The sequence below is a fragment of the Hydra vulgaris genome, chromosome 01, assembly GCF_038396675.1.
Source record: "Hydra vulgaris chromosome 01, alternate assembly HydraT2T_AEP".
NCBI classification, from domain to species: domain Eukaryota; kingdom Metazoa; phylum Cnidaria; class Hydrozoa; order Anthoathecata; family Hydridae; genus Hydra; species Hydra vulgaris.
The window spans coordinates 48,681,396-48,691,621 of NC_088920.1; the positions used below are offsets into that span (position 1 = coordinate 48,681,396).

At 26.1% G+C, this 10,226-nt stretch overlaps 1 long non-coding RNA gene across 1 annotated transcript; it reads right to left on the reverse strand.

Annotated features, from left to right (window-relative positions):
• Positions 1 to 3,448: 3,448 nt before the first annotated feature.
• LOC136075398 (uncharacterized) lies at positions 3,449 to 9,515 on the reverse strand. Its single transcript, XR_010635894.1, has 2 exons — positions 9,376 to 9,515; positions 3,449 to 3,726 (listed from the first exon to the last, which is right to left on the reverse strand). It is a non-coding gene; the product is annotated as an uncharacterized LOC136075398 (long non-coding RNA).
• Positions 9,516 to 10,226: the final 711 nt, after the last annotated feature.

Consider the following 10,226-nt stretch of genomic DNA (forward strand, 5'->3'; position numbering starts at 1 on the left):
ATATATATATATATATATACTAGCTGGATGTACCTCAAAAATTTAAAAACAATTTTGATAGTCATAAACTTCTAATGAGTTCAAAAAAGTAAACATTGTTGATGCTATAAAAAATAACAGCAATTGCTATAATTACATAAAACTTGAAATCAAAAAGTTAAACCAACTGTTAATGAAAGTGTGCTATTTATATTGTGGCCACTGTATAGATATACCCCTATGCCACTTTTTTATTTTTTTTTTATTTTTATGATAAAGGACTTGACTCTAATAACAATAAAAAATGATGTAATATATAACAAAAACAAAACAGTATTTTTTTAATGATAAATTCGTTACAAATATTTTATATTACAATATAAACATATACTATTGGTTTTCTAATATTAAATTAAATATTATATATAATATGAATATTAAATATTATATATGTTGTATATATAATATTATCAATATTGCATATATTATATATATTTAAATTTATATATATTAAAAATGATATTTATATATATATATATATATATATATATATATATATATATATATATATATATATATATATATATATATATATATATATATATATATATATATATTTAAATATATTTCAATTTCATCTCAAAACAAACCTATCGAAAAATTAAATGGTGAAAATCTAAAAGCAAACTTTTTAAGTAAAACAAATAACAATTAGAGCTTAAATAATGCAAGTTAAATTCGCAACGACAAAAAATAGGATGCGATAATGTTTGTAAATTTGGTTTAAATTTTTTGTAATAACAAAAATTATTTATAAATACTGGATAAGATAAAAATATTAAAACTTTTTTAGTATAACACTTCTATCAATTTTTCAATTATTAAACTTTTGTCAATTTTTATATTATTTTGCCAATAGCCAGCGGCAAAATGTTTATTCAACATCAAATATTTATAGTGCGTATGTATACGATGTATAGTGTGGATGTATTGTGTGGATTATCATATGATGTATAGTGATGATGTATAGTGATAGATGTTGTATAGTGATAGATAATGATCATATGATGTATAGCGTGGATTTATGGACAGTAGAAATCTATTTATCTGCTTTTTATGAAGTTTAAATTTAAAAATTATAATTGGTAAAATTCTATACGACCAATAATAATGTAACAGAATTTAATGTACCAAAAACCATATATGATATATTTGAACTTTTGTTTAATTTCTGTTGTAATCTTGTACAGTCGTGTGACAATTTATGACAAGTCTATTATTTACATATATTTTTGATTTATGTACTTAAACGTAATTTTTATTAAAGAAATGGGTATTTTTCAAACAAATATAATGCATTTAACCAATTGGTAATAAATTTAATTAATTAAAAATTACTACATATTTAAGATCAATATTTTTGATTTCTCCTTTTGCTTCAATAATGGCAAGAAACCTTCTCGGCTTTTGATGCATTTTTCAGCAATTTGCTGCAATCTTTCATTATGTTTCCAGTGGTAAATACTTTTTTCTAAAAAATACTCTTTATTTATAATATTTGTAATATTTTCTTTATTAATAATATTTGTAATCTTTTCAATAGGATTTAGATCAGGAGAGCTTCCTTGCCAATCAAGGCTAAATCATTTAAATTAGTTTTACCGATTTCCAACCATCCGTTGCATTCCTGTACTTTTTTGCCCACTCCAGCCTTTTTTGCATCATTTTTGATGTCAGTTTAGGCTTCTTAGCAACATGTCGTGAAATCCAACCAAGATCGTGCAGGCGACGTTGAACTGTTCTGCTTGACACTTTGACTCTACCACTTTGACGATATAAATACGATAATATTTTTAATTTTCTTAGCTGCTTATATTTATCTAATGAATGAGTTTTAATACATATAAATTTTAACTATTATTATTTAATATTACTTTGAAAGTCATTGATTGTACGCGCGTACAAATAGAAAGCCCACAAAAATACTAAAATGAAAAAACGTTTAGATATTTTGGTGTGGAGCCGTAGATGATCAACTCCATGTACTTTGAGGCGCGGCTAACATGGATTGAGGGTACCAATAATTTTAAGGTTGCAAATTTTAGGATTTTGATACTTTTTATATTTTAAGATAACATGTTTTTGTATTTTGATGTGTTTGAAAGTTCTTTTATATGCTTTAACTATTATTGTCGTTTAATTATAAATATATTTACTTATATTTTTTAAAGTTTCACACAACAATAATAATCAATGCGTATGTAAATGATTATATGACCGTAGTCGCTGTGTAGTTACATATATCAACTGACTTTTATAAGTATTGAGGAAGTGGAGTGTAATATATTCCTTTTTGCACTCCTATAGTTAAATATAAATTTGTATAAATGAACAGTGACTAAACGGACAAATGATCTCCGGTGAAAAATTTAATCTTTGATGAAGGTATTACTTAAATAACTTCTTTAGCAATAAGATAGTGCCGCGGTGAGGGTGGTTCTAAAAAAAACTTTTGTTGAAAATAACTACTGGCACCGTATAAATATGTTGTATATAATAAAAAAAAAAATGTTGTATATAATAAAAAAAAATGCTGGATTTAAAAAATTTTTTAATACAAAATATTTTAATGGGTTGTTATCGACTCTCGAACATTAAATAGGTCCCCAATATTAAAAAAAAAGTTTTTCAAAAGTAAATTATGTTGGGTCTCAAACAAAGCGATGTTAAAAAACAATTTTAAAAATATTAATCATTTTATAATTAAAATTTTGTTTTAGTGAACAGAAAATACGTTTTTTTAACTAAAAACAAAAAAAAAGGAATTTAACAAGATTTTTTGATAATAATTTTGCTTCGTTTGAGACCCAACATGACATACTTTTGAAAAACATTTTTTTAAATTATATTAGGGACCTATTTAATGTTTGAGGATCGGTAACAACCCCTTAAAATATACTTTATTCAAAAAGTTTTTAAATTCAGCATTTTTTTTATTATATACAACATATTCAAGGGGTGCAAGCAGTCATTTTCAAAAAAAGTTGTTTTTAGGACCACCCTAGTCGCGGTGTAGATTATATTAACATTATAATATTTTATGTTGATGTGTAATAACTATTACTGTTGTTTAATAAACATATTATTTTAATTTAATAATTATATTATTATTATTTTTGATATTATTTATTCATTATACATCGGTTGTATCATTGACTCATAAAGCCGTAGACGTAAACATTAATCGACTAAAAATTAAGTCGATTTAAAAAGTCAATTCCAAATTATGTTAAATTAGAATAGCGGCAGTCAAGTGTTTTAAGTTTAGCACTCGAAAAAAAAAATTAAATTAAAAAAATGTTACGTCACAAAACGCAAGTATTTGCCATCCTGCCAAGGTATTCAAGGTCAAATTGTTTTTCCAGGAAAATCGCAAAACAAACCGTTAGAAAACCCCAGATTACAACAATTGTCAAATAAGTTTGATATATTATTTTAAATGTGATTTATTTTTAAATGTAATATATTTATAACGTTTACATTTTTCATTTACGTTGTCTTTGCATTTTTTATAATTCAGTTATCATGATACGTCTCGCCTCCATCCTACTTGGTTATTTCTTAGCTTAAAAATTCGAATCCCTGTAATGATCTCGGTCTTGAAACTTATGAGTCTTTATCTTTGGCTTTAAATCAAAATCCTTTGTCTTATTCTTTGAATTTTACGTCTTGACAAAAGAATGCATTCTAAAAAAAAGAGATAATTAAAATATCAACGTTATTCTTAATCAAGCAGAAACATAAATTGAAAATATATATTTTATAAAAGAAGCAGACATTATCGTGCATAGAAAGCCTGTGAAAGTGGTCAATGGATCGTAAGGACAAAAATTGCGAAAAGTTTATAAAAAGAAAGATTGCAAAAACATATCCATTTCAAGCGAAAATGATAGGTCAGCAATCGTCAGACAACATTTTCTGTTCAAGTCTTCAAAAACATTCTGACACTGAATTTGAGACTCAGATGAGTTAGACTTTAAGGAATACAATTCAAAAAGGAAAAAACTGACAATTTTGTAACAGTCTCTTTGCCTAAAGATATAATTAAATCAACATCAATTGTTGCAAAAAGATACAATATTTCTTCAAAAGGTTAGGTAGCTATAATTGCAATCATAAATGCAGGCGATGGAGATTTGAAGAAAACAATTTCAAGAAGGCATAACAAAATGGTCTTAACGAATGAAGGAATTAAAATAAAGGAATCTTTTATCTCAAAAGCTTAACACTTATCTAACTCTTCACCTGGACGCAAAAAAAAATTACAGATGTTTTTAATCATGGCAAAAATGAGGAATGGTTGGCTGTAATTGTAAGCTCACCAGGTCTCAAAGAGCCCCATCTTATTAGAGTAAATGGAATTTCTGATGGGTGTGGAATAACCCAGGCTACTGTAATAAAAAAAGGTTTTAAATGAATGGAATCTTTTAGAAGCAGTTGATAGTGTATCCTTTGATACAACTGCGAGTAATACTGGATGGATTAATGGAGCAGTGTCAATTATAGAGAGATGGAGAGGCAAACCATAAATTTGGTTAGCATGCAGACACCATGTTGTAGAACTCCGAGCTAAGGAAATAGAGAAATCGACAGGCAAAGTTACAACCGGACCTACAGACAATACATTTAATATTTTATATGATAACCTGGATAAAATGTTTGCTAAACGACTAAATTATGAGAATATGAACAAGTTTGACTGGAAAAGTAACCATAATGCATTTATTGAAAATAAGGTGAGATAAAAATATTTTAGAGATTTTAAACTGTTAAGACTTATTATTAGGAAAGAAAATATATAACATTAATAGAGCATATATTTTATCAACAAACAAATAATTTCTCGTAATTAATTGAACAAATATTTTTTCTAGGCTAATAAAGTCTAACAGTTTCGCAGTGAAGCTTTAAAAGAAAATGAATTTCCCAGAGGTATAAATACCTTTGCCAGTTAACAGTTGTATACTTAAGCAGATTTGTCATGGGATTTCATTTTAAAAGACCTGGTACCTTCCATCATGCAAGATATTTTGCTAAACAAAAATATAATCTTGTACTTTGTCTGCTTAATCCACAGCTTGATTCAAATCTCTTTTCTGCAAACGATATGTCACGTTTTACAGTTTTTGCTGAGTTTGTTGGTGTTTTTTATACTTTTTGATTTTTAAAAGCTCCTTTTGCATGTACGGCTCTAGATATGAATAAGTTGGCACATTAGCGTAAAATAAGGAGATTTCAAGAAAAGTGTAAAAACTTTAACGCACTGGAGGAGGTAGTAAATAAAACTTTAAATAAAAATGAATATGATTTTTTCTATGTACTTATCAAAATGCACCAGAAATCAAATCAAAAAAATCAAATGATGACTTTCAATAATAAAAAAATTTTGCGGAAATGGCGGGAGCTAATATATATATATATATATATATATATATATATATATATATATATATATATAATATATATATATATATATATATCCAAAACTTCTTTTTAGCACACCGACATAGCCCTGCTTAATCAATAGAACATTTAAAATCAATAGTACCGATCTAGGGTTTAACTCCGACATAAACAACCTTTTCAAAGTATTTCAAAGAAACATGTATCCATCTTGGCTAACATCGAAAATATATAAATCTTATTTAAACAAAATTAACACAAACAATCCATCACAACCAAAAATCAAAGAACCTTTGTCTTACTTTAAACTACTGTTCTTAGGAAAAATATCTAATTTAACTGTTCTGTAAATTTTAAACTAGTTTTTGTCTCATTAAAAGTTTCAAAATTTTTCTCCTCTAAAGATCCTATTCCTCTAGAGTTCAAATCGTTTGTGGTCTACAAATTCGTATGTGCAGGATGTAACTCCTGTTATATAGGCGAAACTACTCGCCATCTCAAGACACGGATAACTGAACATTATAAGAGAGACAAAAAATCACATATCCATAAACATCTCCATGGTAATGAAAATTGTTTTATGCATTTAAATGAAAAGTTTTTTTCCGTTTTAGATTCAGCATCTAATAAGTTCAAATTAAAACTTAAAGAAAGCATGTTTATAGAATGGTTAAAACCTGGTATGAACAAACAGGTCAACCATGTCCAATTGACACTTTCTGTTTAGTTATTACTTTCTATGTATTTTTTTATTAACCTATTCTTTCCTCACTTCCTATTTGTTATTTAGTATGACTTGTTATTCTTATAATAGTTTTTGTTGTATTTTTGTAATTAAATTAATAGTTTGTACACAGATAATTACATTTTGCATTCGTATTGAAAAAATCACCTATATAGGTATTTAAACAAATTTAAAAATTAAACTTCAACTGAAGATGACTATTGATAGTCAAAACATGTATTGTTTAGAATTAATAAAGTGGTTTTATTAATTAAAAAGTTTGTCTTGTTTATTAAAATATATATATATATATATATATATATATATATATATATATATATATATATATATATATATATATATATATATATATATATATATATATATATATATATATATAGATATATAGATATATAGATATATATATATATTTATATATATAACAGTAGGGTTCAGGCATGGTTTATTTAATAAGAAAATTATAATAAGACATTGATAAAACTGAGAAGCATCTACATTTAAAAAGATAAGTTTAGATATTATGAAATTAAAACATTAGAAGAACATAGAGATCTTACTCAAAATAATAAAAACCATCATGGCCATGATAAAATGAGTTACAAACCATCATAATACTGCACAGTTATGAAAACACAAACTCAAACTGAGAAAACCTTTTTTACAGAAACACATCCAAATATTTCTATTCCAAAATCAGATTGTAAACTTATGAAACAATTTACTTTCATAACAGAAGCTGATTTGATAAGTTTTTTTTCATAGAAGCTGATTTGATTTTTCAAAGAAGCTTTCATAGAAACTGATTTGATAAATAACTTCAAAAAAGAAAAAAAAAGTCTCAACTTTGCAGATACTAATTATTAAAATAACAACAAAAACAAAACAGCCAAAAAAAGCAACATAAAAAAACAATTAAAAACATTTCTCAGCTGTTTACACCAAATGTTACAGTTTTATATTACCATTTTTTTTTTTAATTATACAAAGTATAATTTCTATTCCAAAATCAGATTGTAAATTTATGAAACAATTTACTTTCATAACAGAAGCTGATTTGATATATTTTTTTTCATAGAAGCTGATTTGATTTTTCATAGAAGCTTTCATAGAAGCTGATTTGATAAATAACTTCAAAAAAGAAAAAAAAAGTCTCAACTTTGCAGATACTAATTATTAAAATAACAACAAAAACAAAACAGCCAAAAAAAGCAACATAAAAAAACAATTAAAAACATTTCTCAGCTGTTTACACCAAATGTTACAGTTTTATATTACCATTTTTTTTTTAATTATACAAAGTATAATTTAAAAAAACTCCTCCAAACTTGTACAATACAAATTTTTGAAGAAAACTTTGTTTTTCTAATCAAAAACTTCTATCTAAATAATATTACATTAAAAAAATTAGATATTATTTTGTTATAACTAGAAAAAGAGAAAGATTCACTGAAGTTCATGCAGACAAATTATATTAATATTTTGATCCCTTTTTTTTTTTTCACAACCCAATACAGGCTCGTCAAAAAGGATATGTCTATGGAAGAACTAAAATCAAATATTTTAAAAATAAACGAAACTATATTGTGAAATAGTGATATTACTTTGTATATGTAATGGAGTGATATTTAAAAAATAAATATTTAAATCAAGCATTAGCTACATTTTTTATTGTTTTAAAGTGTTTTAATTTGTAAATATTTAATAATATTATTTGCATTACCATTTTAAAAGAAACTTAAGTGGATAAAATTCATTTTGGACCTATTCTAGAATTTAGTTTTAAAGATTTGTTTATGATTAAAAATAGTAAAAATACTTTCATCAGAGTGTAATAACTTATAAATTATATTTGAATTTAGTCAGTACTTAATTAAAACTTACTTTAATGGCATCATAAAAAAACAAAAAAACAAGAGACACATCCGCTACTAACATAAGTAAATTTATTGGTAGAGGAAAACAACTTTTACCATTTGAGCTCATTACTGTAAGGGACATTTTACAATATGGGATTTTTTGAGAGAGACAAGTAATCAAAATAAAAGAAACTATACTGTTGATAAACTAGTTACTGATATGACTCCATCCATATCTTCTCAGTGAGAAGATATGAATGTAGTCATATCAGTAACTATAAAAGCTAATTGCGAGTTTGTACTTCCAGCAATAATTCAAGAATTCAGCATTAATGCTAAATCTAAATATCTTTGGGAAACTACAGTTAAAATCAGCCTTGGAAATGTTAAAAAGTCAATGAAGGAGAAGTTAATTTCAAAAATTGTGAAATTAACTTCTCCTTTATTGTGAAAAAAAAATGTAAAATAATGTTTTGTTCAAAATATGGTTGTAACCATGACTTTAAAAAGCAAGAAAAAAAAAATTTCTGTATTAGAATTTAGCTTAATCAAGTCACAGAGAGATAAAGTTGGTAGTTTCGGACATTACCATACTGGTGGTGTTGACATAAAAGTGTCAATAAAAGAAGTTATAAAAAGAAAAAACAAGCATCGTTGCGAATTAGAGGAGAGAGCAAAGAAATGCAAAATAAAAGAAGATTGATAAAAAAATTCAGTAAAATTATAATTTCTTGGCTCAGTGTAGGTAATTACTTATAGAATATGATAGCATATATAAGATTGCATTGATATACAATCTTACATCTGCTGCTATTAAAGATTTCATCAACAGCCTCTTGGTTGTTCCCCAATAGAGTTCTTATGCACAATCTGTTGAGAGGACTATACAGATGGTTACAGAAGCTATGGGGCATGTCCACACAGCAGAAAGAAGGTAAACTTACATTAGAGCTCAATACATTAGTAGAGATGATTGGACTTCTAAACTATATTTAAAATGAATTTTTATAGTTGCGTTTTAAAAAATGTAAGATTTTATTGCTGTTTGAATATTTTAAGTATAATTATATACTTATAATGACATTCAATTTAGTATAGTATTTAATAAAAATTGCATGTTTACTTAATTAGGATACATATACATAAGATATAATTATACACATATATAAGATATATAACATATACATTTATTATACACATATATAAGATATATAACATATACATTTATTATACACATATATAAGATATATAATCAATATATTTTAATCAATGCTAATTAAATTATTACAACGCTAATTAAAGTATTACAAAAATAAATTATAAAATACTCACACATTTCTGTAGTCGCGGCAAGCAATAGATTGAAATTTATTGTAAGCATAACTATATCAAACGCCTATTTAAAGGGGTTAATTTATTTGAAATGTTTAAGCCCCCATTTCGCCATATCCCAGGGTTAATTTGCTTCGAAATGGAATTACCGGGAAATATTTTTTCGGAGAGTCTATTTGTTTCGCAACACACAGGCATGAAACTAATTTAGGGCTAACATTGTCCCGCTCTTTTCGCAGGAGAACTCGACAAAAGTTTTACTTAGTTATACGGTGCGCTTTCGTCCGCAAAAATCGAGACCATAATAGTCTTTGCCAAATCAAACATATAACAATATTAACAATCTCTTCATTAATTCGCTTCCATGAAACAATCTTATCGTTCAATAACTTTAAAAGGTTAGCTCGCTTGAGGAGCAGGGTCGCAACTCCCTGAATAGACTCCGTACCACTTTGGCGTTGGTGAACTACTTGCTACTCCCTTTTTTTTTTTTTTTATTTATACTGTTTTACTGTTTTTTTATGTTTTTTTGTTTTTTTATGTTTTTTTATGTCTTTTTGTGTTTTTTTAATGCGGATGTGCATTTAACCAGAAAGTTCACGCCTCCTTTCTTACCGTGACGCGAAAGTATGTCCAAGGCTCGTTTCGAACCTGGATCTCTTGCTTAAAAAGCAAGTATTTTAACCACTGCGCCACGGCCGCACAGAAATGACATTATACCGAAAAGTTTTATAAAATATACAAACATAGAAATTCTTTATTGTAATCTTTTACTTGTGGTTTTTACTTACTAATTTAAAAAAATTGTTATAAACGAGTTAAATATTTGAAACGGGGACGGGACGACTAAG